At 41.7% G+C, this 25,946-nt stretch overlaps 1 protein-coding gene across 1 annotated transcript in view; it reads left to right on the top strand.

Moving 5' to 3' along the window:
- The window catches only part of LOC128652564 (general transcription factor IIF subunit 2-like), a 498,914-nt gene that overhangs the window by 356,378 nt on the left and 116,590 nt on the right, over nucleotides 1-25,946 (top strand). The window lies entirely within an intron of this gene.

Here is a 25,946-nt window from a genome sequence, read left to right on the forward strand (position 1 = left end):
AGGCCAATGTGGAGCCCCATAGAAATATGTGTACTAAGTGTATTGATGTCACTTTGAAGAAAAGTCAATCTTTATTTGTGAAGAAATTATCACCAGACAACGAGGGGGAAGTTATGCCGACTAACTCTCCTCACGTGTCAGTACCTTCGCCTCCCGCTCAGGAGGCGTGTGATATTGTGGCGCCAAGTACATCAGAGAGGCCCATACAAATCACTTTGCAAGACATGGCTGCTGTTATGACAGAGGTATTATCTAAATTGCCAGAATTTAAGAGGCAAGCGCGATAGCTCTGGGTTAAGGACAGAGCGCGCTGATGATGTGAGAGCTATGTCCGATACTGCGTCACAATTTGCAGAACGGAGAGCTTCATTCTGTGGGTGACGGATCTGATCCAGGGAGACCGGATTCAGAGATTTCTCATTTTAAATTTAAGCTTGAGAACCTCCGTGTATTGCTAGGGGAGGCATTAGCGGCTCTGAATGATTGTAACACGGTTGCAATTCCAGAGAAAATATGTAGGCTGGATAGATACTTTGCGGTACCTGTGTGTACTGACGTTTTTCCTATACCTAAAAGGCTTACAGAGATTATTAGCAAGGAGTGGGATAGACCCGGTGTGCCCTTTTCCCCTCCTCCGATATTTAGGAAAATGTTTCCAATAGACGCCACCACACGAGACTTATGGCAGACGGTCCCTAAGGTGGAGGGAGCAGTTTCTACTTTAGCTAAACGTACCACTATCCCGGTGGAGGATAGTTGTGCCTTTTCGGATCCAATGGATAAAAAATAAGATTACCTTAAGAAAATGTTTGTTCAACAAGGTTTTATCTTACAGCCCCTTGCATGCATTGCGCCTGTCACTGCTGCTCCGGCATTCTGGTTTGAGTCTCTGGAAGAGGCCATTCGCACAGCTCCATTGGATGAGATTATGGACAAGCTTAAAGCTCTTAAGCTAGCTAATGCATTTGTTTCTGATGCCGTTGTACATTTAACCAAACTAACGGCTAAGAACTCCGGATTCGCCATCCAGGCGCGCAGGGCGCTATGGCTTAAATCCTGGTCAGCTGACGTGACTTCTAAATCTAAATTGCTTAATATTCCTTTCAAGGGGCAGACCTTATTCGGGCCCGGCTTGAAAGAAATTATTGCTGACATCACTGGAGGTAAGGGTCATACTCTTCCTCAGGACAGAGCCAAATCAAAGGCCAAACAGTCTAATTTTCGTGCCTTTTGTAACTTCAAGGCAGGAGCAGTATCAACTTCCTCCGCTCCAAAACAGGAAGGAACGGTTGCTCGTTACAGACAGGGCTGGAAAGCTAACCAGTCCTGGAACAAGGGCAAGCAGGCCAGAAAACCTACTTCTGCCCCTAAGACAGCATGAAGAGAGGGCCCCCTATCCGGAAACGGATCTAGTGGGGGGCAGACTTTCTCTCTTCGCCCAGGCTTGGGCAAGAGATGTCCAGGATCCCTGGGCGTTGGAGATCATATCTCAGGGATATCTTCTGGACTTCAAAGCTTCTCCTCCACAAGGGAGATTTCATCTTTCAAGGTTATCATCAAACCAAATAAAGAAAGAGGCATTTCTACGCTGTGTACAAGACCTCTTAGTAATGGGGGTGGTCCACCCAGTTCCGCGGACGGAACAAGGGCAAGGTTTTTACTCAAATCTGTTTGTGGTTCCCAAGAAAGAGGGAACCTTCAGACCAATCTTGGACCTAAAAATCTTAAACAAATTCCTAAGAGTTCCATCATTCAAAATGTAAACTATTCGAACCATCCTACCCATGATCCAAGAGGGTCAATACATGACCACAGTAGACTTAAAGGATGCCTACCTTCATATACCGATTCACAAAGATCATTATCGGTACCTAAGATTTGCCTTTCTAGACAGGCATTACCAGTTTGTAGCTCCTCCCTTCGGGTTAGCTACGGCCCCGAGAATTTTTACAAAGGTTCTGGGCTCACTTCTAGCGGTGCTAAGACCGCGAGGCATAGCGGTGGCTCCGTACCTAGTCGACATTCTGATACAAGCGTCAAGTTTTCAAATTGCCAAGTCTCATACAGAGATAGTACTGGCATTTCTGAGGTCGCATGGGTGGAAGGTGAACGTGGAAAAGAGTTCTCTATTACCACTCACAAGAGTTCCTTTTCTGGGGACTCTTATAGATTCTATAGAGATGAAGATTTACCTGACGGAGTCCAGGTTATCAAAGCTTCTGAATGCTTGCCGTGTCCTTCATTCCATTCCACGCCCGTCAGTAGCTCAGTGCATGGAAGTAATCGGCTTAATGGTAGCGGCAATGGACATAGTACCATTTGCGCGCCTGCATCTCAGACCTCTGCAATTATGCATGCTAAGTCAGTGGAATGGGGATTACTCAGATTTGTCCACTCTACTAAATCTGGATCAAGAGACCAGAGATTCTCTTCTCTGGTGGCTTTCTCTGTTCCATCTGTCCAAGGGGATGACCTTTCGCAGGCCAGATTGGACAATTGTAACAACAGATGCCAGCCTTCTAGGTTGGGGTGCAGTCTGGAACTCCCTGAAGGCTCAGGGATTATGGACTCAGGAGGAGAAACTCCTCCCAATAAATATTTTGGAGTTGAGAGCAATATTCAATGCTCTTCTAGCTTGGCCTCAGTTAGCAACTAAGGTTCATCAGATTTCAGTCGGACAACATCACGACTGTGGCCTACATCAACCATCAAGGGGGAACCAGGAGTTCCCTAGCGATGTTGGAAGTCTCAAAGATAATTTGCTGGGCAGTCTCACTCTTGCCACCTGTCAGCGATCTACATCCCAGGCGTGGAGAACTGGGAGGCGGACTTCCTAAGTCGCCAGACTTTTCATCCGGGGGAGTGGGAACTTCATCCGGAGGTCTTCGCTCAACTGATTCATCGTTGGGGCAAACCAGAACTGGATCTCATGGCGTCTCGCCAGAACGCCAAGCTTCCTTGTTACGGATCCAGGTCCAGGGACCCTGGAGCGACGCTGATAGATGCTCTAGCAGCCCCTTGGTTTTTCAACATGGCTTATGTGTTTCCACCATTTCCGCTGCTACCTCGACTGATTTCCAAGATCAAACAAGAGAGGGCATCGGTGATTCTGATAGCGCCTGCGTGGCCACGCAGGACCTGGTATGCAGACCTAGTGGACATGTCGTCCTGTCCACCATGGTCTCTGCCTCTGAGGCAGGACCTTATAAATCGGGGTCCTTTCAACCATCCAAATCTAATTTCTCTGAGGCTGACTGCATGGAGATTGAACGCTTGATTCTATCAAAGCGTGGCTTCTCGGAGTCGGTTATTGATACCTTAATACAGGCTCGGAAACCTGTTACCAGAAAAATTTACCATAAAATATGGCTTAAATATTTATATTGGTGCTAATCCAAGAGTTACTCATGGAGTAAGTTTAGGATTCCTAGCATATTGTCTTTTCTACAAGAGGGTTTAGAAAAGGGCTTATCTGCTAGTTCGTTAAAGGGACAGATTTCTGCTCTGTCTATTCTTTTACACAAACGTCTGGCAGAAGTTCCAGACGTTCAGGCTTTCTGTCAGGCTTTGACTAGGATTAAGCCTGTGTTTAAGACTGTTGCTCCGCCGTGGAGCTTAAACTTAGTTCTTAAAGTTCTTCAAGGTGTTCCATTTGAACCCCTTCATTCCATTGATATTAAGCTGTTATCTTGGAAAGTTCTGTTTTTGATGGCTATTTCCTCGGCTCGAAGAGTCTCTGAGTTATCTGCCTTACATTGTGATTCTCCTTATCTGATTTTCCATTCAGACAAGGTAGTTCTGCGTACTAAACCTGGGTTCTTACCTAAGGTAGTTTCTAACAGGAATATCAATCAAGAGATTGTTGTTCCATCATTATGTCCTAACCCTTCTTCAAAGAAGGAACAACTTTTGCATAATCTGGACGTAGTCCGTGCCCTGAAGTTCTATTTACAGGCAACTAAAGATTTTCGTAAAACTTCTTCCCTTTTTGTCGTTTATTCTGGTTAGAGGAGAGGTCAAAAAGCTTCGGCTACCTCTCTCTCCTTTTGGCTTCGTAGCATAATACGTTTAGCCTATGAGACTGCTGGACAGCAGCCTCCTGAAAGAATTACAGCTCATTCCACTAGAGCTGTGGCTTCCACCTGGGCCTTTAAGAATGAGGCCTCTGTTGAACAGATTTGCAAGGCTGCGACTTGGTCTTCACTTCATACCTTTTCAAAATTTTACAAATTTGACACTTTCTCCTGTTAAGTGTAGTCAGTCCACGGGTCATCCATTACTTATGGAATATTTCTCTTCCTAACAGGAAACTGCAAGAGAATTACCCAGCAGAGCTTGCTATATAGCTCCTCCCCTCACCTATCATACTCAGTCATTCTCTTGCAGCCTAACTAAAAAGGAAGCTGTGAGAGATCTGTGGTGTTTTTTAACTTAGTTTATATCTACAATCAAAAGTTTGTTATTTTTAAATGGCACCGGAGTGTGCTGTTTATTCTCAGGCAGCATTAGAAGAAGAATCTGCCTGGGGTTTTTTTCTATGGTCTTAGCAGACGTAACTAAGACCCACTGGCTGTTCTCATCTGAGGAAAAGTGAGGTAACTTCAGAGAAGGGGAATAGCATGCAGGGCTCCCCTGCAACAAAGAGGTATGCGCAGTAATTTATTTTCTGAGGAATGGAATTGACTGAGAAAATACTGCTGATACCATTGTAAAGTAAGTTCAGCCTTAAATGCAGCGATAGCGACTGGTATCAGGCTGATGTGTGTGTGTGTGTGCACTGAATGTATTTTCTAAGGAATGGAATTGACTCTGAAAATACTGTAAATACTGAAATAATGTATGAGCCTTAACTGCAGTAAAAGCGACTGGTAGCAGGCTTATTAATAACACTTCATAACTTTTAAATGTATGTTTAAAACGTTTACTGGCATGTTAATCGTTTTTTGTGAGGTACTTGGTGATAAAACTTATTAGGGCATGATTTTTACCACATGGCCATTTTTGTTTTCTGCATAGAAACAGTTTCTGAGCTTCCCCACTGTTGTAATATGAGTGGGAGGGGCCTATTTTAGTGCTTTTTTACACAGTAAAAATTCAGTCACAATCTGTCTACTTCATCCTCCATGATCCAGATCGTCTCTAGAGAGCTCAGGGGTCTTCAAAATCCATTTTGAGGGAGGTAATCAGTCACAGTAGTCCTGTGACAGTGTATTTGACTGTGAGAAAAACGTTAATTATATAATTGTTATCCTTTTTGGGTACTAAGGGGTTAATCATCCATTTGCTGGTGGGTGCAATCCTTTGCTAACTTAATACATTTACTGTGAAAATTTGGTTGCTATAACTATTTTTGATCATTGTTATTTCAACTGTTAGTTTTTCTGTGCTTCTTAAAGGCACAGTAACGTTTTTTATATTGCTTGCAAATTAATTTTGAAAAGTATTTCCAAGTTTGCTAGTCTCATTGCTAGTTTGTTTAAACATGTCTGACTCAGATGAATCTCTTTGTTCACTATGTTTAAAGGCCAATGTGGAGCCCAATAGAAATTTGTGCACTCAATGTATAGATGTCACTTTAAATAAAAGTCAAACTTTATATGTTAAGAAATTATCACCAGACAACGAGGGGGAAGTTATGCCGACTAACTCTCCTCACATGTCAGTACCTTCGCCTCCCGCTCAGGAGGTGCGTGATATTGTGGCGCCAAGTACATCAGGGCGGCCCATACAAATCACTTTGCAAGACATGGCTACTGTTATGACAGAAGTACTGTCTAAATTGCCAGAATTAAGAGGTAAGCGCGATCACTCTGGAGTTAGAACAGAGCGCGCTGATAATGGTAGAGCCATGTCTGATACTGCGTCACAATTTGCAGAACATGAGGACGGAGAGCTTCATTCTGTGGGTGACGGGTATGATCCGGGTAAACTGGATTCAGAGATTTCAAATTTTAAATTTAAGCTTGAGAACCTCCGCGTATTGCTAGGGGAGGTATTAGCGGCTCTGAATGATTGTAACACGGTTGCAATTCCAGAGAAAGTATGTAGGCTGGATAAATATTTTGCGGTACCGGTGTGTACTGACGTTTTTCCTATACCTAAAAGGCTTACAGAAATTGTTAACAAGGAGTGGGATAGACCCGGTGTGCCCTTTTCACCACCTCCTATATTTAGAAAAATTTTTCCAATAGACGCCACCACACGGGACTTATGGCAGACGGTCCCTAAGGTGGAGGGAGCAGTTTCTACTTTGGCTAAGCGCACCACTATCCCGGTGGAGGATAGCTGTGCTTTTTCAGATCCAATGGATAAAAAGTTAGAGGGTTACCTTAAGAAAATGTTTGTTCAACAAGGTTTTATATTACAACCCCTTGCATGCATTGCGCCTGTTACTGCTGCAGCGGCATTCTGGTTTGAGTCTCTGGAAGAGACCATTCGCACAGCTCCATTGGATGAAATTATGAACAAGCTTAGAACCCTTAAGCTAGCTAACTCATTTGTTTCTGATGCCGTCGTACACTTAACCAAACTTACGGCTAAGAACTCTGGATTCGCCATTCAAGCGCGCAGAGCGCTGTGGCTTAAATCCTGGTCAGCTGACGTGACTTCTAAATCCAAATTGCTTAATATTCCTTTCAAAGGGCAGACCTTATTCGGGCCCGGCTTGAAAGAAATTATTGCTAACATTACGGGAGGTAAGGGCCATGCTCTACCTCAGGACAGGGCCAAATCAAAGGCCAGACAGTCTAATTTTCGTGCCTTTCGTAACTTCAAGGCAGGAGCAGCATCAACTTCCTCCGCTCCAAAACAGGAAGGAGCTGTTGCTCGTTACAGACAGGGCTGGAAAGTTAACCAGTCCTGGAACAGGGGCAAGCAGGCCAAGAAACCTGCTGCTGCCCCCAAGACAGCATGAAGAGAGGGCCCCCTATCCGGAAACGGATCTAGTGGGGGGCAGACTTTCTCTCTTCGCCCAGGCTTGGGCAAGAGATGTCCAGGATCCCTGGGCGTTGGAGATCATATCTCAGGGATATCTCCTGGACTTCAAAACTTCTCCACGGGGGAGATTTCATCTTTCAAGGTTATCAGCAAACCAAACAAAGAAAGAGGCGTTTCTACGCTGTGTACAAGACCTCTTACTAATGGGGGTATTCCACCCAGTTCCGCGGACGGAACACGGGCAGGGATTCTATTCAAATCTATTTGTGGTTCCCAAAAAAGAGGGAACCTTCAGACCAATCTTGGACTTAAAAATCCTAAACAAATTTCTAAGAGTTCCATCATTCAAAATGGAAACTATTCGAACCATCCTTCCCATGATCCAAGAGGGTCAGTACATGACCACGGTGGACTTAAAGGATGCCTACCTTCACATACCGATTCACAAGGACCATTACCGGTATCTGAGATTTGCCTTCCTAGACAGGCATTACCAGTTTGTAGCTCTTCCCTTCGGATTAGCTACGGCTCCAAGAATCTTTACAAAAGTTCTGGGCTCACTTCTGGCGGTACTAAGACCGCGAGGCATAGCGGTGACTCCGTACCTAGACGACATTCTGATACAAGCGTCAAGTTTTCAAACTGCCAAGTCTCATACAGAGATAGTTCTGGCATTTCTGAGGTCGCATGGGTGGAAGGTGAACATGGAAAAGAGTTCTCTATTACCACTTACAAGAGTTCCCTTTCTAGGGACTCTTATAGATTCTGTAGAGATGAAATTTACCTGACAGAGGCCAGGTTATTAAAACTTCTAAATGCTTGCCGTGTCCTTCACTCCATTCCACACCCGTCAATAGCTCAGTGCATGGAAGTAATCGGCTTAATGGTAGCGGCAATGGACATAGTACCATTTGCGCGCCTGCATCTCAGACCGCTGCAATTGTGCATGCTAAGTCAGTGGAACGGGGATTACTCAGATTTGTCCCCCCTACTAAATCTGGATCAAAAGACCAGAGATTCTCTTCTATGGTGGCTCTCTCGGCCACATCTGTCCAAGGGGATGACCTTTCGCAGGCCAGATTGGACGATTGTAACAACAGACGCCAGCCTTCTAGGCTGGGGAGCAGTCTGGAATTCCCTGAAAGCTCAGGGATTATGGACTCAGGAGGAGAAACTCCTCCCAATAAATATTCTGGAGTTAAGAGCAATATTCAATGCTCTCCTAGCTTGGCCTCAGTTAGCAACTCTGAGGTTCATCAGATTTCAGTCGGACAACATCACGACTGTGGCTTACATCAACCATCAAGGGGGAACCAGAAGTTCCCTAGCGATGTTGGAAGTCTCAAAGATAATTCGCTGGGCAGAGTCTCACTCTTGCCACCTGTCAGCGATCTACATCCCAGGCGTGGAGAACTGGGAGGCGGATTTTCTAAGTCGCCAGACTTTTCATCCGGGAGAGTGGGAGCTCCATCCGGAGGTCTTTGCTCAACTGATTTGTCGTTGGGGCAAACCAGATCTGGATCTCATGGCGTCTCGTCAGAACGCCAAGCTTCCTTGTTACGGATCCAGGTCCAGGGACCCGGGAGCAGTGCTGATAGATGCTCTGACAGCCCCTTGGGTCTTCAACATGGCTTATGTGTTTCCACCATTCCCAATGCTTCCTTGTTTGATTGCCAAGATCAAACAGGAGAGAGCTCCAGTAAATATTTACGTTGGTGCGAATCCAAGAGTTACTCATGGAGTAAGGTTAGGATTCCTAGGATATTGTCCTTTCTACAAGAGGGTTTAGAAAAGGGCTTATCTACTAGTTCGTTAAAGGGACAGATTTCTGCTCTGTCTATTCTTCTACACAAACGTCTGGCTGAAGTTCCAGACGTTCAGGCTTTCTGTCAGGCTTTGACTAGGCTTAAGCCTGTGTTTAAGTCTGTTGCTCCGCCGTGGAGCTTAAACTTAGTTCTTAATGTTCTTCAAGGCGTTCCATTTGAACCCCTTCATTCCATTGATATCAAGTTGTTATCTTGGGAAGTTCTGTTTTTGATGGCTATTTCCTCGGCTCGAAGAGTCTCTGAGTTATCTGCCTTACATTGTGATTCTCCTTATCTGATTTTTCATTCAGACAAGGTAGTCCTGCGTACTAAACCTGGGTTCTTACCTAAGGTAGTTACTAACAGGAATATCAATCAAGAGATTGTTGTTCCATCTCTGTGTCCTAACCCTTCTTCAAAGAAGGAACGACTTTTGCATAATCTGGACGTAGTCCGTGCCCTGAAATTCTATTTGCAGGCAACTAAGGATTTTCGTCAAACTTCTTCCCTGTTTGTCGTTTACTCTGGACAGAGGAGAGGTCAAAAGGCTTCGGCTACCTCTCTCTCTTTTGGGCTTCGTAGCATAATACGCTTAGCCTATGAGACTGCTGGACAGCAGCCCCCTGAAAGGATTACAGCTCATTCTACTAGAGCTGTGGCTTCCACCTGGGCCTTTAAAAATGAGGCCTCTGTTGAACAGATTTGCAAGGCTGCGACTTGGTCTTCGCTTCACACTTTTTCAAAATTTTACAAATTTGACACTTTTGCTTCCTCGGAGGCTATTTTTGGGAGAAAGGTACTTCAGGCAGTGGTTCCTTCTGTTTAATGTTCCTGCCTTGTCCCTCCCTTCATCCGTGTACTTTAGCTTTGGTATTGGTATTCCATAAGTAATGGATGACCCGTGGACTGACTACACTTAACAGGAGAAAACATAATTTATGCTTACCTGATAAATTCCTTTCTCCTGTAGTGTAGTCAGTCCACGGCCCGCCCTATTTTTACGGCAGGTCTAAATTTTAATTAAACTCCAGTCACCACTGTACCCTATGGTTCCTCCTTTCTCGTCTGCCTTGGTCGAATGACTGAGTATGATAGGTGAGGGGAGGAGCTATATAGCAAGCTCTGCTGGGTAATTCTCTTGCAGTTTCCTGTTAGGAAGAGAAATATTCCATAAGTAATGGATGACCCGTGGACTGACTACACTACAGGAGAAAGGAATTTATCAGGTAAGCATAAATTATGTTTTTGCTTCTTCGGAGGCTGTTTTTGGGAGAAAGGTTCTACAGGCAGTGGTTCCTTCCGTTTAAAGTTCCTGCCTTGTCCCTCCCATCATCCGTGTACTTTAGCTTTGGTATTGGTATCCCATAAGTAATGGATGACCCGTGGACTGAATACACTTAACAATAGAGAACATAATTTATGCTTACCTGATAAATTTATTTCTCTTGTAGTGTATTCAGTCCACGGCCCGCCCTGTCTTTTTCTGAGGCAGATCTAAATTTTAATTAAAACTCCAGTCACCACTGCACCCTATGGTTTCTCCTTTCTTGTCTTGTTTCGGTCGAATGACTGGATATGACATGTGAGGGGAGGAGCTATATAGCAGCTCTGCTTGGGTGATCCTCTTGCAACTTCCTGTTGGGAAGGGAATATATCCCATAAGTAATGGATGACCCGTGGACTGAATACACTACAAGAGAAATAAATTTATCAGGTAAGCATAAATTATGTTTTTTTGCTACTTGGCTCGACTCCGATAGCCTATCGCTGTGTATCCTAACATATCTGGTAAATGTAATATTTACTAGGATTCCACTGTGGGAAGTTTTCCTGTTCCAGACAGTGTAAGGGAATTTTTCCCTGAAAACGCAAGAGGATATTTGAAGATTTAGATGTACGGTTTCTGATCCTCATTCTGCTACACAGGTTGCTCTCTCTCCTAAGTCTGGTGAGGAGAATTTGCTGGTAGCTTCTGTGGGTAAAATCTCAAATTTGGAGTATAATTCCTGCCTCTGATGCTGAAGTGGTCACCTTCTGATATATGCTTGCACACCTTGTGTACTGTTAAAGGAGGTTTGGCTACTTAAGACAACATCGATACCCCAGTCGTTGTCAACCTTTGCAAATTTTGTTCTATGAGTTTTCTCCTATGAGGAAGTGTTTCTAGACTTGCCTTGGAATAGGAGAAGCTAGGGATACCTTTCTTCCTGTCTCCCGTCCTTTGAAGGATTTTCCTGTTGTGGACTCCATTAAATTGCACAGTGCCCTAAGTAGAAAGAGTGTTTTCTACTATGATTCAGAGAACTTCGATCCTTATGGGCAGTAGCTGCTCCTTAACGGATCCATGGATAAGAATCTGGAGGTTTAATTGTTCGTTTGGAGCAATTCCTTATCTCTTTTAGACTTGCTGTACTTGCCGCTGTGTATTGTGGCTGAAGTCTTGGTCAATTTGAGAAGCCTTCCTGTGGCTTAGTGACAGTCTAGGTTTTAGAGTTCTGCTGTTGCAGGTTCAATTTTTTATGTTTACTCCAAATCCATGCTTCTGGCGTCTCCTTTTAAGGATTAGACCTTGTTTAGACTTGGTCTAGCAGAATATGCTCTGACTTTTGGGTTAAAAGAGTTTGTCTACCACTCGTAAAAAGAGTAAGACTAAAGGAAAGCCTTGCCTTTCCCCTTTCTGCAAGGCCAGTCATGCCCTTTTGAGTTCAATCTAGAATTCCTCCCAGGGGCATATTTCTCTTGCTTGAATATCTGCAATCCAGGTATGATAAGAGACTTTCCCTGATTTAGGTTCAGGACCTTACTCTCTGGTAGTGATGGTGCTGGTTCCAGTTTGGAAACAGGATATGGTATTTACCTCAAGTAACTCAGGTTTTGACCTTCAAAGTAGTATCCTTTCTTCTTTGATTCAAGGGGGCTTGTTCATAACAAACATAGGCCTTAAGGGAATGAATCTGGACAAGAGTTCCCTTGTCCCATCTTCAAGGGTAATTTATTTGGGTCTACCGCCTCAATTCCCTGATTGCTTCCGATTCCGTCTGATCTTGGTAGTTAAGCAGGGCCAGGCCTGGTCAGTTCCTGGATGGGAGACCGACTGGAAACACCAGGTGCGGTAGGATTGGCCCTTAATAGTTTCTCTATCTAGGAGAAGATCTCTAACAGAGGTCAGATAATCAAGGTTTTATTCATTTTCCTCTACCTGCAGTCTATTGTCCAGCCAACAGCAAGCTATAGTGGCCTGGTAGATAGCTTGGCTATCTTGCAGTCAGAAGGTTGGGAGTTTGAATATAGCTGCATTTAATTTTTCTTCACTTTTCAGTGACACTATGCATAGAGGGAATTGGTCTGATGGTTTCCATGGTCATCATTCCTTTGCTATTTCCCATAATATGGGGAACTTTCGAATCTGTCTCAGAGGATAGATCTAGATCAGTCGATAAGAGACACTCTCCCGTAGTGTTTTTTTAGGAAGTATTTGACTCAGGGCGCGTGCTTTTGGAGACATTCCTGGGTGATGTGTCCACAGAGGCCTACCTGCTGGGCTGGGAAGCAGTCTGGTTTAAGGCGCAGGAACTATGGACGCAGAAGTTTCTGCTCTCCTCTTTAATATCTTAGAGTTAAGAGCGATTTACAATGCTCTGTTGGCTTGGCCTCAGTCGTCCTTAACTTCAAGTGGTTAGTAGACCATCCTGATCAATGTTTTGGCAGTTTTTCTGGGGATTTCAGTATTGTATTCCTGTTTCCTCCATTTGCTCTCCTTCAACGAGCCATTGCATGTCTCAAACAAGAGATAGCGTCAGTGATTCTAATTACCCCTGCATGGCCTCGCAGAATCTGGTATGCAGACCTAGTGGAGGTGTCTCTTCCACCTTGGAGACTGCCTCTGAGGAAGGGCCTTCTGATTCAGGGTCCCTTTCTTCATCCAAATTTCATTCTCTGCAGATGACTGCTTGGAGATTGAATGCTTAGTTCTGTCTAAGCTTGGTTTTTCTGCGTTGGTCATTGTGACCATGATTCAGGCTCACAAGCCTGTTACTAGAAAGTTTTACCATAAGATATGGTGTAAATATCTTTATTGGTGTGAATCCAAGGGCTACTCTTGGAGTAGGGTCAGGATTCTTAGGATATTGTCTTTTCTCTATGAAGGTCTGAAGAAGGGTTAGTTAGTCTGTACTGAAGGGTCAGATTTCTGCATTATCTTTTTTGCTACATAGCGTCTGGTGGACTTTTGTCAGGCCTTGGGTTAGAATTAGACCTGTGTGTAAGTCTGTTGTTCCTCCTTGGAGCCTTAACCTTGTTCTTAAGGTTTTGCAGCAGGTTTTGTTTGAACCTTTGCATTCCATAGATATAGTTGTTATCTTGGAAGGTTTCTTTTTGCTATCTCTTCTGCTCGTAGAGTCTCAGCTTTCTCAGCTTTGCAGTGTGATTCGCCGTATCTTATCTATCATGCCGATAAGGCAGTTCTTTGTTCTAAGTTTGGCTTCCTTCTTAAGGTTGTTTTGGATAGAAATATTAATCAGGAAATTGTTGTTCCTGTTCTGTATACTAGCTTACTTCTCATAAGGCTCGTTTGTTGCACAACTTGGAGTGTGTGCCCTTAAATTTTATTTGCAGGCGACTAAGAACTTTCGCCAGTCTTCTGCCTTGTTTGTTTGTTTCTCTGGGAAACGTAATGGTCAGTAAGTTTCTGCTTCTTCTCTTTCTTTCTGGTTGAGAAGTATAAATTGGTTGGCTTATATGACTGCTGGACAGCAGTTTCCTGAGAGAATTACAGCTCATTCTACGAGGGCTGTTTCCTCTTCTTGGGTTTTCAAAAGGAAGTTTTTGTGAAACAGATTTGCAAGACTGCAACTTGGTCTTCCTTGCATTCTTTTTAAATTTTTTATGAATTGATACTTTTGCCTCGGCTGAGGCTTCTTTTTGGAGAAAGGTTCTTCAAGCAGTGGTGCCTTCTGCTTAGGTATACCTGTCTTGTCCCTCCCTAATCATCTGTATCCTCTAGCTTGGGTATTGATTCCCAACAGTAATTGATGATGCTGTGGACTCACCATATCTTAGGAAAGTTAACTAAAATTATGGCTTACCTGATAAATTTCTTTCTTTCTGGAAAGAAATTACCACGGCCCTGCCCTTTATTTTAAGACAGTTATTTTTTACTAAACCTCAGGCACCTTTACACCTTGTGTTTTCTCCATTTACCTTCCGTGGAATGACTGGGGTTTGTGGGAAGGGAAGTGATACTCAACAGTTTGTCTGTGGTGCTCTTTGCCTCCTCCTGCTGGCCAGGAGTAATATTTCCAACAGTAATTGATGATGCTGTGGACTCACCATATCCGGAAAGAAAGAAATTTATCAGGTAAGCATAAATTTTGTTTTTGAAGAGCTACTTTTGGAGGTGGTAAGATTTCCCTTTTCTCAAGAGCTCTTTTTGGGGAATTAAACTATTCACTTAAAAATGTATTTTCTACTTTTGTAGTTTGCTGCAATGATGGAGCTTTCTGATTCTGTCCCTAAATCTACCTTAGAAGCGTGGCCTTCTGAACACTTTCCTACCAGTGTTAAGTGTGTTTATTGTAAAAAGGCAGAGTTATCTCCTCTAGCACATTTATGTAACACATGCCTTAAAGTTTTTATCCATTCAGATCAATCTAATGCTGCTCTTGCTTATAAGGGTATTATTGCTCCTTCTGTTTGATCTTTACAGGGAAGTACAACCTGACTTCATCTATTCAACGGTTTCTGAAATGTTGGCAGTTATGCCGCCTTCAAGTAAGCGTAAAAGGTCAGTTCTAAATTTGCCTTCTACTAGTTTTAAACCTCCAGAAGCTGATGCTTCTATTAATGTTTCTGATGAGTCTTTCAGAAGAAGAGGTTTTCTCTGATAATCAAGGGTCTTCCTCTGATCGTGAAAAGAATCATCCTCTTTTTTTTTTTTTTTTTTTTTTTTTTTAAAGGAGGTTTTGGTACTTTAGAGGTTAAAGATCCTAAGGTAATTGGATAATTGAGGATTGCTTAAATGTGCTAACTTATTTGTGATGCTTAATTTGACATCATTAACATTGACAAGTGTATGTATTTTGCCATTCTTTACAGAAGAGCTTTATGGTTAAAATTATGTTCTGCTGATATGGTGTCTAAATGTAGACTTTTATCACATTCTTTTCAAGCTCTGATTTATCTCTACTGTTACTGGAGGTAAGGGAGCTTTTCTACCTTAGCACAAGAGGTCCAGGGGTAAGTCTCTAAGGTTTCTAAGGGGGATATTTATGAAAGGTCTGGCGGACCTGATCCGACCGTGCGTATCAGGTCCGCTAGACCTCGCTGAATGCAGAGAGCAATATGCTCTCCGTATTCAGCATTGCACCAGCAGCTCTTGTGAGCTGCTGGTGCAACTCCGCCCGCCAGCAGGGGGTGTCAATCAACCAGATCGTACGGTTGAATTGCAGCGATGTCTATCCACCTTCTCAGAGCAGGCGGACAGGTTATGGAGCAGCGGTCTTTAGACCGCTGCTTCATAACTGCTGTTTCTGGCGAGCCTGCAATAGCATGATTGGAAGATCAATTTTCCAAAGAGTTCTTTGGTTCTTCAGACAAAGGTTACTTTTCTGGGGGTACAAATAGATTCAGTTTTCCTGAGAATATCTTTAACTAATCTGAGAAGGCTGAGACTGGTTTCAGCTTGTCAAAACCTTCAGTCTTTCTCTTTCCCTCAGTGGCTCTTTGCATGGAGGTATTAGGTCTTATGATTGTTGCATTGTATGCTATTCTGTTTACTCAGTTTCACATAAGGGCCTCTTTAGGTTTGTATGTTTAGTCAGTGGTGCAGGGATCATACTCCGCTGTCTCAAGCGTTCTTTCTAGATTACAGAACAGGTTAGTCTCTGTCTTGGTGGTGGGATCATCAGCATATTATGCACGAGGGATTCTTTTGCTCATCCTACTTGGTCTGTGATCACTACAGATGCAAGTCTTTCAGGTTGGGGAGCTGACTGGGGGTTCTCTGAGAGCACAGGGGATTTAAGCTCCTCGGGAGGAGAGGTTGCCAATAAATATTCTTGAACTCTGTGCTATTTTCAGAGCCCTTCAGAGATGGTCTCAGTTGAAAAGGGAGTCTCATCTCTGTTTTTAATCAGAAAAATGTCACATCAGTGGCTTATATCAATCATCATAGGGGAACTTGCAGTCCTCTAGCCATGAGGGAAGTGCCTCACATTCTCTCATGGGCAGAAGCCAATTGTCTAATCGAGTCCATTGGGATGTTTTTCTTCAGATTGTGGATCTTTGGGTTCTCCCAGAGATAGATCTGGAAGGCTTCTTGTTTAAACAACAAACTTCCCAAGTTCTTTGCAAGGTCACAGGGTCCTCCAGGGGGCGTTTGTGGATGCTCTAGTAGCTTCTTGATCCTTTCAGCTTGCTTATGTGTTTCCTCCGCTATTTCTTCTTCCCAGAGTAATTTCCAAGTTCAAGCAGGAGGAATCATTAGTAATTCTGATAGCTCCAGTTTGGCTTTGCAGGGTTTGGTATGCAGATCTGGTTCAGATGTCCAGTTGCCCACCTTGGCCTCTTCCTCTAAGGCCAGACCTTTTGTCAAGGTCCATTTTTCCATCAGTTTCTCAATTTCTCCAGATTGATGGCCTGGAGATTCAACGGTTAGTTCTTAGACACAGAGGTTTTTCTGGTTCTTTGATTGAGACTCTGATTCAGCCTCCTAAGGTTTGGAGGCCTTTATTTCTTGGAGTATGGATCATGGCTTTTTTTTTGTATTCTTTCAGATTCCTAAGATTCTGTAATTTTTACAGGATGGTATGGATAAGGGCCTATCTGTCAGTTCTGTGAAAGGGCGTTTTCTGCTCTATCAGTTTTTTTTTTTTTTTTTTTTTTTCAAAGGAAGATTGCTAATATTCCTGACATTCATTGTTTTGTTCAAGATTTGGCATTTATTAAGCCTGTTATTAAGCCAGTTTCTCCACCTTGGAATCTTAATTTGGTGTTGAAGGTTTTACAGGCTCCTCCGTTTGAGCCTATGCATAAGGTGGATATTAAGCTTCTTTCTTGAAAGTTTTTTTTTCCTTTGGACATCTCTTTTGCTGGAAGAGTTTCTGAATTGCCTGCTCTTTCTTGTGATTCTCCTAATCTAATTTTTCATCAAGATAAGTTAGTTTTAAGAACCAAGTTTGACTTTTTGCCTTGGGTTGTGACCTCAGACAATTTAAGTAGAGACTTGTTGTTCCTTCTTTGTGTCCTTATCCCAAGAATTCTTCAGGAAGGCTTCTTCAAAATTTGGATGATGTAAGGGCCCTGAAGTATTATGTTGATGCTACCAAGGTTTTTTATTACTATTATCAGTTATTTGTAGAGTGCCAACAGATTTTGCAGCGCTAAAAACATGGGTATAATATACAAGGTAACAATTATAGGAAGCAGGGGATAGAGGGCCCTGCCAAGAGTTTCACTGTTGTAAATCAGGTTTCATAAAGTTAATATGCAAAGCAACTATGCTTGTAGGCTTACATGCTAAGGGGATTCAAGGGGATAACTAAAGGAAAGGAACTAAGATAAGAAATGTTGGTGTATATTATATGCATCACTGAACAGTAGAATCTTTAAAGAGCACTTGAAAGTTTGAAAACAAGGAGAGAGTCATGTGGAGCGAGGCAGAGAGATCCACAGAATAGGGGCCAGTCTGGAGAGGTCTTCTAGATGGGAATGTGAGGAGGTAACAAGAGAGAAGGAGAGAAGGTAGTCATGAGCAGAGCAAAGGGGATGGGAGGGAGAGTATCTGGACTCAAGGTTGGTGATATAGGGTCAGGATTTTGTGTTTTATTCTGGAGCATTTCAGGGCTGAGTATTAGTGCGTGACTTTTGATCTATGGTAGGAGGTGCTAGATTGTCCAAGACCACTGTAAGCGTGGAATTAAAGTGTGAGATAGATTGGGCAGGGTAGGAAAAGGAGGAGATGGAAGAAAGCAGAGGTTTCAGAGAGTTCAGACAAACTTCTAGTTTTTTCAGGTTCTAAAAGAGGCTACTGCCATTTCCTTGGCTTCTTGATTGAAGCGTTTGATTCTTAAAGCTTACTTGGAGGTGGGACAACCTTCATATCAGTTGGTACTTCTTGGGCTTTAAAGAATGAGGCTTCTGTTGACCAAATTTTTAAAGCAGCTACTTGGTCTTCTTTACATATTTAACTAAATTCTACATAGGCAACCTTTGGTAGGGCATTCCTTCAGGCAATGGTCCCAGCTTAATGTTTTGTTTTTTGTCTGTGGGTCATTTTAAGTGCATTTTAACACAAAAAAAAGAGAGGGAAAGAGTACTTCTCATTTATTTTTCTGTTCTTTTGGGGTTGTGGATTTTCTTTGTGAAAAAAATGTTTTTTTGGGTTGTTTTTTTATCCAGCCCTTATTTTTCATTAATCATGGACTCAATGGCTTGGGTATTTGTTCTCAGGAGTAATGGATTGTTGACTCTCACCACCTGTATGAAAGAAAACATAATTTATGCATACCTGATAAATTCATTTCTTTCATGGTTGTGAGAGTCCATAAGACCCCACACCTGTATTTTTTTGGTGTTGATTTAGTTTTTTTTAGCACATCTTTTTTCCCTGCTCCTATTATTTTTTTTGTTCATATTATTTTTCCTACCTCTTTTTCTTGGCTATACGTCAGACTAGTTTACTAGTGAAGTGGGAGGGTTTTTATAGAGCTCATGGGATTTGGGAATCTTTGCCGCCTCCTAGTGGCAGAAAATAATAATTCCCAGGAGTAATTGATTGTGGACTCTCACCACCATGAGAGATGAACTTATCAGGTAAGCATAAAGTATGTTTTTTTCTGCATGTGATGTGAGACCTGTCACTATCCACTAATAATGCAGTGGCAGTTTTGCTTATAAACTAATGAGAAATCAGCCCTTGAAGTCCAGTTGTACACAGACATGCATATCCTGTTAACATCAAAATGAACTCTTTTATCCAAATATATATATATAATCTTTTAGCCTGTTTGAATAATGATTTTATATGCCTGAAATTCCTTCTTTTTTTTTTTTGAGTTTACTGTCCCTTTAAAATAACACCTGTCATGACACCCTGTTTAAACCCTGATCTACACGTGCCCTCCTCTTTAGGCCTCAGTTTTATACTCAGACTGCAAAAGATGGGAGGATAGGCAAGATATGTGACCAAACTAGAAATCAGCAAGACAAATGCTTGTCCTGCATTATGTCTTACTGTGGTTGTACTCTGAGCATGAAATAAAGATTTATTGGTCAGTTAAAACATTGCCAGCACATGGCTAAGATACTTTTGCTGAAACATTTTGAGAAAATAGCAGTTTTCTTCTTCCCAATGCTGCACTAACAGAGGAAATCATGTGAAACGGATAAGAGTTTGTGAAGACTTGCAAATATGACCTTGTAGCTGCTTTGTTAACATTTCAACAGAAGCTCCACAAGTTGAAGATTTAGTAAACTATGCTGAGCAAACATGCTTGTCCTTAGACCCCTGCATAATGAGGCTCAATGAAAAATGAATTTAATGTCCGTGTTCTTAACAGAAAATGTTGCCAGACGGGTGGTATTATGAAGTAGCTGGGTGGGAGCAGTGTGATATTTTCTAATATATCATTTATTTCATGTAATTAGCAAGAGTCCATGAGCTAGTGACGTATGGGATATACATTCCTACCAGGAGGGGCAAAGTTTCCCAAACCTCAAAATGCCTATAAATACACCCCTCACCACACCCACAAATCAGTTTTACAAACTTTGCCTCCTATGGAGGTGGTGAATTAAGTTTGTGCTAGATTCTTCGTTGATATGCGCTTCGCAGCAGGCTGGAGCCCGGTTTTCCTCTCAGTGTGCAGTGAATGTCAGAGGGATGTGAAGAGAGTATTGCCTATTTGAATTCAATGATCTCCTTCTACGGGGTCTATTTCATAGGTTCTCTGTTATCGGTCGTAGAGATTCATCTCTTACCTCCCTTTTCAGATCGACGATATACTCTTATGTATACCATTACCTCTACTGATTCTCGTTTCAGTACTTGTTTGGCTTTCTACTACAGGTAGATGAGTGTCCTGGGGTAAGTAAGTCTTATTTTTGTGACACTCTAAGCTATGGTTGGGCACTTTTATATAAAGTTCTAAATATATGTGTTTAAACATTTATTTGCCTTGTTTCAGGATGTTCAACATTCCTTATTTCAGACAGTCAGTTTCATTTTTTGGGATAATGCATATGAATAATCTATTTTTCTTACCTTAAAAATTTGAACTTTTTTCCTGTGGGCTGTTAGGCTCGCGGGGGCTGAAAATGCTTCATTTTATTGCGTCATTCTTGGTGCTGACTTTTTTGGCGCAAAAATTTTCTTTGTCATTTCCGGCGTCATACTTGTCGCCGGAAGTTGCGTCATTTTTTTTTACGTTTTTGCGCCAAAAATGTCGGCGTCACCGGATGTGGCGTCATTTTTGGCGCTTAAAGCATTTAGGCGCCAAATAATGTGGGCGTCTTTTTTGGCGCTAAAAAATATGGGCGTCATTATTGTCTCCACATTATTTAAGTTTCATTGTTTATTTGCTTCTGCTTGCTAGAAGCTTGTTCATTGGCATTTTTTCCCATTCCTGAAACTGTCTTTTAAGGAATTTGATCAATTTTGCTTTATATGTTGTTTTTTCTATTACATATTACAAGATGTCTCAGATTGACCCTGATTCAGAAGATACTTCTGGAAAATTGCTGCCTGATGCTGGATCTGCCAAAGTTAAGTGTATTTGTTGTAAACTTGTGGTAACTGTTCCTCCAGCTGTTGTTTGTAATGAATGTCATGACAAACTTGTTAATGCAGATAATATTTCCTTTAGTAATGTTCCATTACCTGTTGCTGTTCCATCAACATCTAATATTCAGGGTGTTCCTGTTAACATAAGAGATTTTGTTTCTAAATCTATTAAGAAGGCTATGTCTGTTATTCCTCCTTCTAGTAAACGTAAAAGGTCTTTTAAAACTTCTCATTTTTCAGATGAATTTTTAAATGAACGTCATCATTCTGATAATGATTCTTCGGGTTCAGAGGATTCTGTTTCAGAGGTTGATACTGATAAATCCTCAAATTTATTTAAAATGGAATTTATTCGTTCTTTGCTTAAAGAAGTCTTAATTGCATTAGAAATAGAGGAATCTGGTCCTCTTGATACTAAATCTAAACGTTTGAATACGGTTTTTAAACCTCCTGTAGTTATTCCAGAGGTTTTTCCCGTCCCTGATGCTATTTCTGAAGTAATTTCCAGGGAATGGAATAATTTGGGTAATTCATTTACTCCTTCCAAACGGTTTAAGCAATTATATCCTGTGCCATCTGACAGATTAGAGTTTTGGGACAAAATCCCTAAGGTTGATGGGGCTATCTCTACTCTTGCTAAACGTACTACTATTCCTACGGCAGATAGTACTTCCTTTAAGGATCCTTTAGATAGGAAAATTGAATACTTTCTAAGAAAAGCTTACTTATGTTCAGGTAATCTTCTTAGACCTGCTATATCTTTAGCGGATGTTGCTGCAGCTTCAACTTTCTGGTTGGAAGCTTTAGCATAACAAGTAACAGATCATAATACTCATAGCATTGTTAATCTTCTTCAACATGCTAATAATTTTATTTGTGATGCCATCTTTGATATCATTAGGGTTGATGTCAGGTATATGTCTTTAGCTATTTTAGCTAGAAGAGCTTTATGGCTTAAAACTTGGAATGCTGATATGTCTTCTAAGTCAACTTTGCTTTCCCTTTATTTCCAGGGTAATAAATTGTTTGGTTCACAGTTGGATTCTATTATTTCAACTGTTACTGGGGGAAAAGGAACTTTTTTACCACAGGATAAAAAATCTAAAGGTAAATTTAGGTCTGCTAATCGTTTTCGTTCCTTTCGTCACAATAAGGAACAAAAGCCTGATCCTTCCCCTACAGGAGCGGTATCAGTTTGGAAACCATCTCCAGTCTGGAATAAATCCAAGCCTTTTAGAAAGCCAAAGCCAGCTCCCAAGTCCACATGAAGGTGCGGCCCTCATTCCAGCCCAGCTGGTAGGGGGCAGATTACGATTTTTCAAAGAGATTTGGATCAATTTGATTCACAATCTTTGGATTCAGAACATTGTTTCACAAGGGTACAGAATAGGCTTCAAGATAAGGCCTCCTGCAAGAAGATTTTTTCTTTCCCGTGTCCCAATAAATCCAGTGAAGGCTCAAGCATTTCTGAAATGTGTTTCAGATCTAGAGTTGGCTGGAGTAATTATGCCAGTTCCAGTTCTAGAACAGGGGCTGGGGTTTTACTCAAATCTCTTCATTGTACCAAAGAAGGAGAATTCCTTCCGACCAGTTTTGGATTTAAAAATATTGAATCGTTATGTAAGGATACCAACATTCAAAATGGTAACTATAAGGACTATTCTGCCTTTTGTTCAGCAAGGGCATTATATGTCCACAATAGATTTACAAGATGCATATCTGCATATTCAGATTCATCCAGATCACTATCAGTTTCTGAGATTCTCTTTCCTAGACAAGCATTACCAGTTTGTGGCTCTGCCGTTTGGCCTTGCAACAGCTCCAAGGATTTTTACAAAGGTTCTCGGTGCCCTTCTATCTGTAATCAGAGAACAGGGTATTGTGGTATTTCCTTATTTGGACGATATCTTGGTACTTGCTCAGTCTTCACATTTAGCAGAATCTCATACGAATCGACTTGTATCGTTTCTTCGAGAACATGGTTGGAGGATCAATTTACCAAAGAGTTCGTTGATTCCTCAGACAAGGGTAACCTTTTTAGGTTTTCAGATAGATTCAGTGTCCATGAGACGTCTGAAATTGGTTTCAGCTTGTCGAAACCTTCAGTCTCAATCATTTCCTTCGGTAGCCTTATGCATGGAAATTCTAGGTCTTATGACTGCTGCATCGGACGCGATCCCCTTTGCTCGTTTTCACATGCGACCTCTTCAGCTCTGTATGCTGAACCAGTGGTGCAGGGATTATACAAAGATATCTCAATTAATATCTTTAAAACCGATTGTAAGACACTCTCTGACATGGTGGACAGACCACCATCGTTTAGTTCAGGGGGCTTCTTTTGTTCTTCCAACCTGGACTGTGATCTCAACAGATGCAAGTCTGACAGGTTGGGGAGCTGTATCGGGGTCTCTGACAGCACAAGGGGTTTGGGAATCTCAGGAGGCGAGATTACCAATCAACATTTTGGAACTCCGTGCAATTTTCAGAGCTCTTCAGTCGTGGCCTCTTCTAAAGAGAGAGTCGTTCATTTGTTTCCAGACGGACAATGTCACAACCGTGGCATATGTCAATCATCAAGGAGGGACTCACAGTCCTCTGGCGATGAAAGAAGTATCTCGAATACTTGTATGGGTGGAATCCAGCTCCTGTCTAATTTCTGCGGTTCATATCCCAGGTATAGACAATTGGGAAGCGGATTATCTCAGTCGCCAAACGTTACATCCGGGCGAATGGTCTCTTCACCCAGAGGTATTTCTTCAGATTGTTCAAATGTGGGGACTTCCAGAAATAGATCTGATGGCTTCTCATCTAAACAAGAAGCTTCCCAGGTATCTGTCCAGATCCAGGGATCCTCAGGCGGAAGCAGTGGATGCATTGTCACTTCCTTGGAAGTATCATCCTGCTTATATCTTTCCGCCTCTAGTTCTTCTTCCAAGAGTGATTTCCAAAATTCTAAAGGAGCGTTCGTTTGTTCTGCTGGTGGCTCCAGCATGGCCTCACAGGTTTTGGTATGCGGATCTTGTTCGGATGGCTACTTGCCAACCGTGGACTCTTCCATTAAGACCAGACCTTCTATCGCAAGGTCCTTTTTTCCATCAGGATCTCAAATCCTTAAATTTGAAGGTATGGAGATTGAACGCTTGATTCTCAGTCATAGAGGTTTCTCTGACTCCGTAATTAATACTATGTTGCAGGCTCGTAAGTCTGTATCTAGGAGGATATATTATCGAGTCTGGAAGACTTACATTTCTTGGTGTTCTTCTCATCATTTTTCTTGGCATTCTTTTAGAATTCCTAGAATTTTACAGTTTCTTCAGGATGGTTTGGATAAGGGTTTGTCTGCAAGTTCCTTGAAAGGACAAATCTCTGCTCTTTCTGTTCTTTTTCACAGAAAGATTGCTAGTCTTCCTGATATTCATTGTTTTGTACAGGCTTTGGTTCGTATAAAACCTGTTATTAAGTCAATTTCTCCTCCTTTGAGTTTGAATTTGGTTCTGGGGGCTCTTCAAGCTCCTCCGTTTGAACCTATGCATTCGTTGGATATCAAATTACTTTCTTGGAAAGTTTTGTTTCTTTTGGCCATCTCTTCTGCTAGAAGAGTTTCTGAATTATCTGCTCTTTCTTGTGAGTCTCCTTTTCTGATTTTTCATCAGGATAAGGCGGTGTTGCGAACTTCATTTACATTTTTACCTAAGGTTGTGAATTCTAACAACATTAGTAGAGAAATTGTGGTTCCTTCATTGTGTCCTAATCCTCAGAACTCTAAGGAAAGATCGTTGAATTATTTGGATGTAGTTAGAGCTTTGAAATATTATGTTGAAGCTACTAAAGATTTCAGAAAGACTTCTAGTCTATTTGTTATCTTTTCCGGTTCTAGGAAAGGTCAGAAGGCTTCTGCCATTTCTTTGGCATCTTGGTTAAAGTCTTTGATTCTTCATGCTTATGTTGAGTCGGGTAGAACTCCGCCTCAAATGATTTCAGCTCATTCTACTAGGTCAGTTTCTACTTCCTGGGCGTTTAGGAATGAAGCTTCGGTTGATCAGATTTGCAAAGCAGCAACTTGGTCTTCTTTGCATACTTTTACTAAATTCTACCATTTTGATGTGTTCTTCTTCTGAAGCAGTTTTTGGTAGAAAAGTACTTCAGGCAGCTGTTTCAGTTTGATTCTTCTGCTTATAATTTCAGTTTTTTTCATTATAAGATTTAAACTTTGTTTTGGGTGTGGATTATTTTTCAGCGGAATTGGCTGTCTTTATTTTATCCCTCCCTCTCTAGTGACTCTTGCGTGGAAGATCCACATCTTGGTTATTCATTGCTAATTACATGAAAGAAAACATAATTTATGTAAGAACTTACCTGATAAATTCATTTCTTTCATATTAGCAAGAGTCCATGAGGCCCGCATTTTTTGTGGTGGTTATGATTTTTTTTGTATAAAGCACAATTATTCCAATTCCTTATTTTTTATGCTTTCGCACTTTTTTCTTATCACCCCACTTCTTGGCTTTTCGTTAAACTGATTTGTGGGTGTGGTGAGGGGTGTATTTATAGGCATTTTGAGGTTTGGGAAACTTTGCCCCTCCTGGTAGGAATGTATATCCCATACGTCACTAGCTCATGGACTCTTGCTAATATGAAAGAAATGAATTTATCAGGTAAGTTCTTACATAAATTATGTTTTTCAGCTATCCCAAGTACAAATTAATAGTATAATTTAACATTATTATTATTATCATTTATTTGTATAGCACAACTAAATTCCGTAGCGCTTTGTACAGTGATAGGGGTATACAATGACAAGGATTTGTGATAAAATACAAAACATAACAAAACTAAACAAATCTAGTACAGGAGGAAAAGGTCCCTGCTCTGAAGAGCTCACAGTCTACAGGTTTAGGGTGCAGAGACATAAGGTTGGGGTAACTTGTCACACTGGTTGTAGTTGCAGCAGTGAGTCAGGCAGTTCATGTATTAGTTTGGTATCTCAGGCATCTAAGCAGCTACAGTCCCCCAAGACCCACTGTTGGAAAGGTAATCACCTAACCTTTCTAAAGGTATAAGTATTGGGGATCTGGGGGGAAAAAGGTAAAAAAGAAATATATATAAAAAAAAAAAAGCTCAAATCCAGCTTAGCATCCAGGTGGGAAATGGCTTAGCAGCCAAAGGGTTAAAGGAGCATTGTACTGTAAATTTTTCTCCCATTATATATTGAGTATGTTCCTAATGATCTGTTTTCCTAGCTAGAAATGTTTGCAAACCGCTTTTTTTATATTTATTTTGTCATTGGAAATATATGCTTTTGCCTGATGAAACAACTGCATTAATTGAACCTATGAATACTGCAGTATTGACTTTAGAAATGTTCTGCAAACGGGAGTATCAGAAAATCAACTCCCAGTGGGAGGTTGTTCATAGTGATTAGAATA

The sequence above is a fragment of the Bombina bombina genome, chromosome 3 (genome assembly GCF_027579735.1).
Source record: "Bombina bombina isolate aBomBom1 chromosome 3, aBomBom1.pri, whole genome shotgun sequence".
In the NCBI taxonomy this organism is placed as follows: Eukaryota; Metazoa; Chordata; class Amphibia; order Anura; family Bombinatoridae; genus Bombina; species Bombina bombina.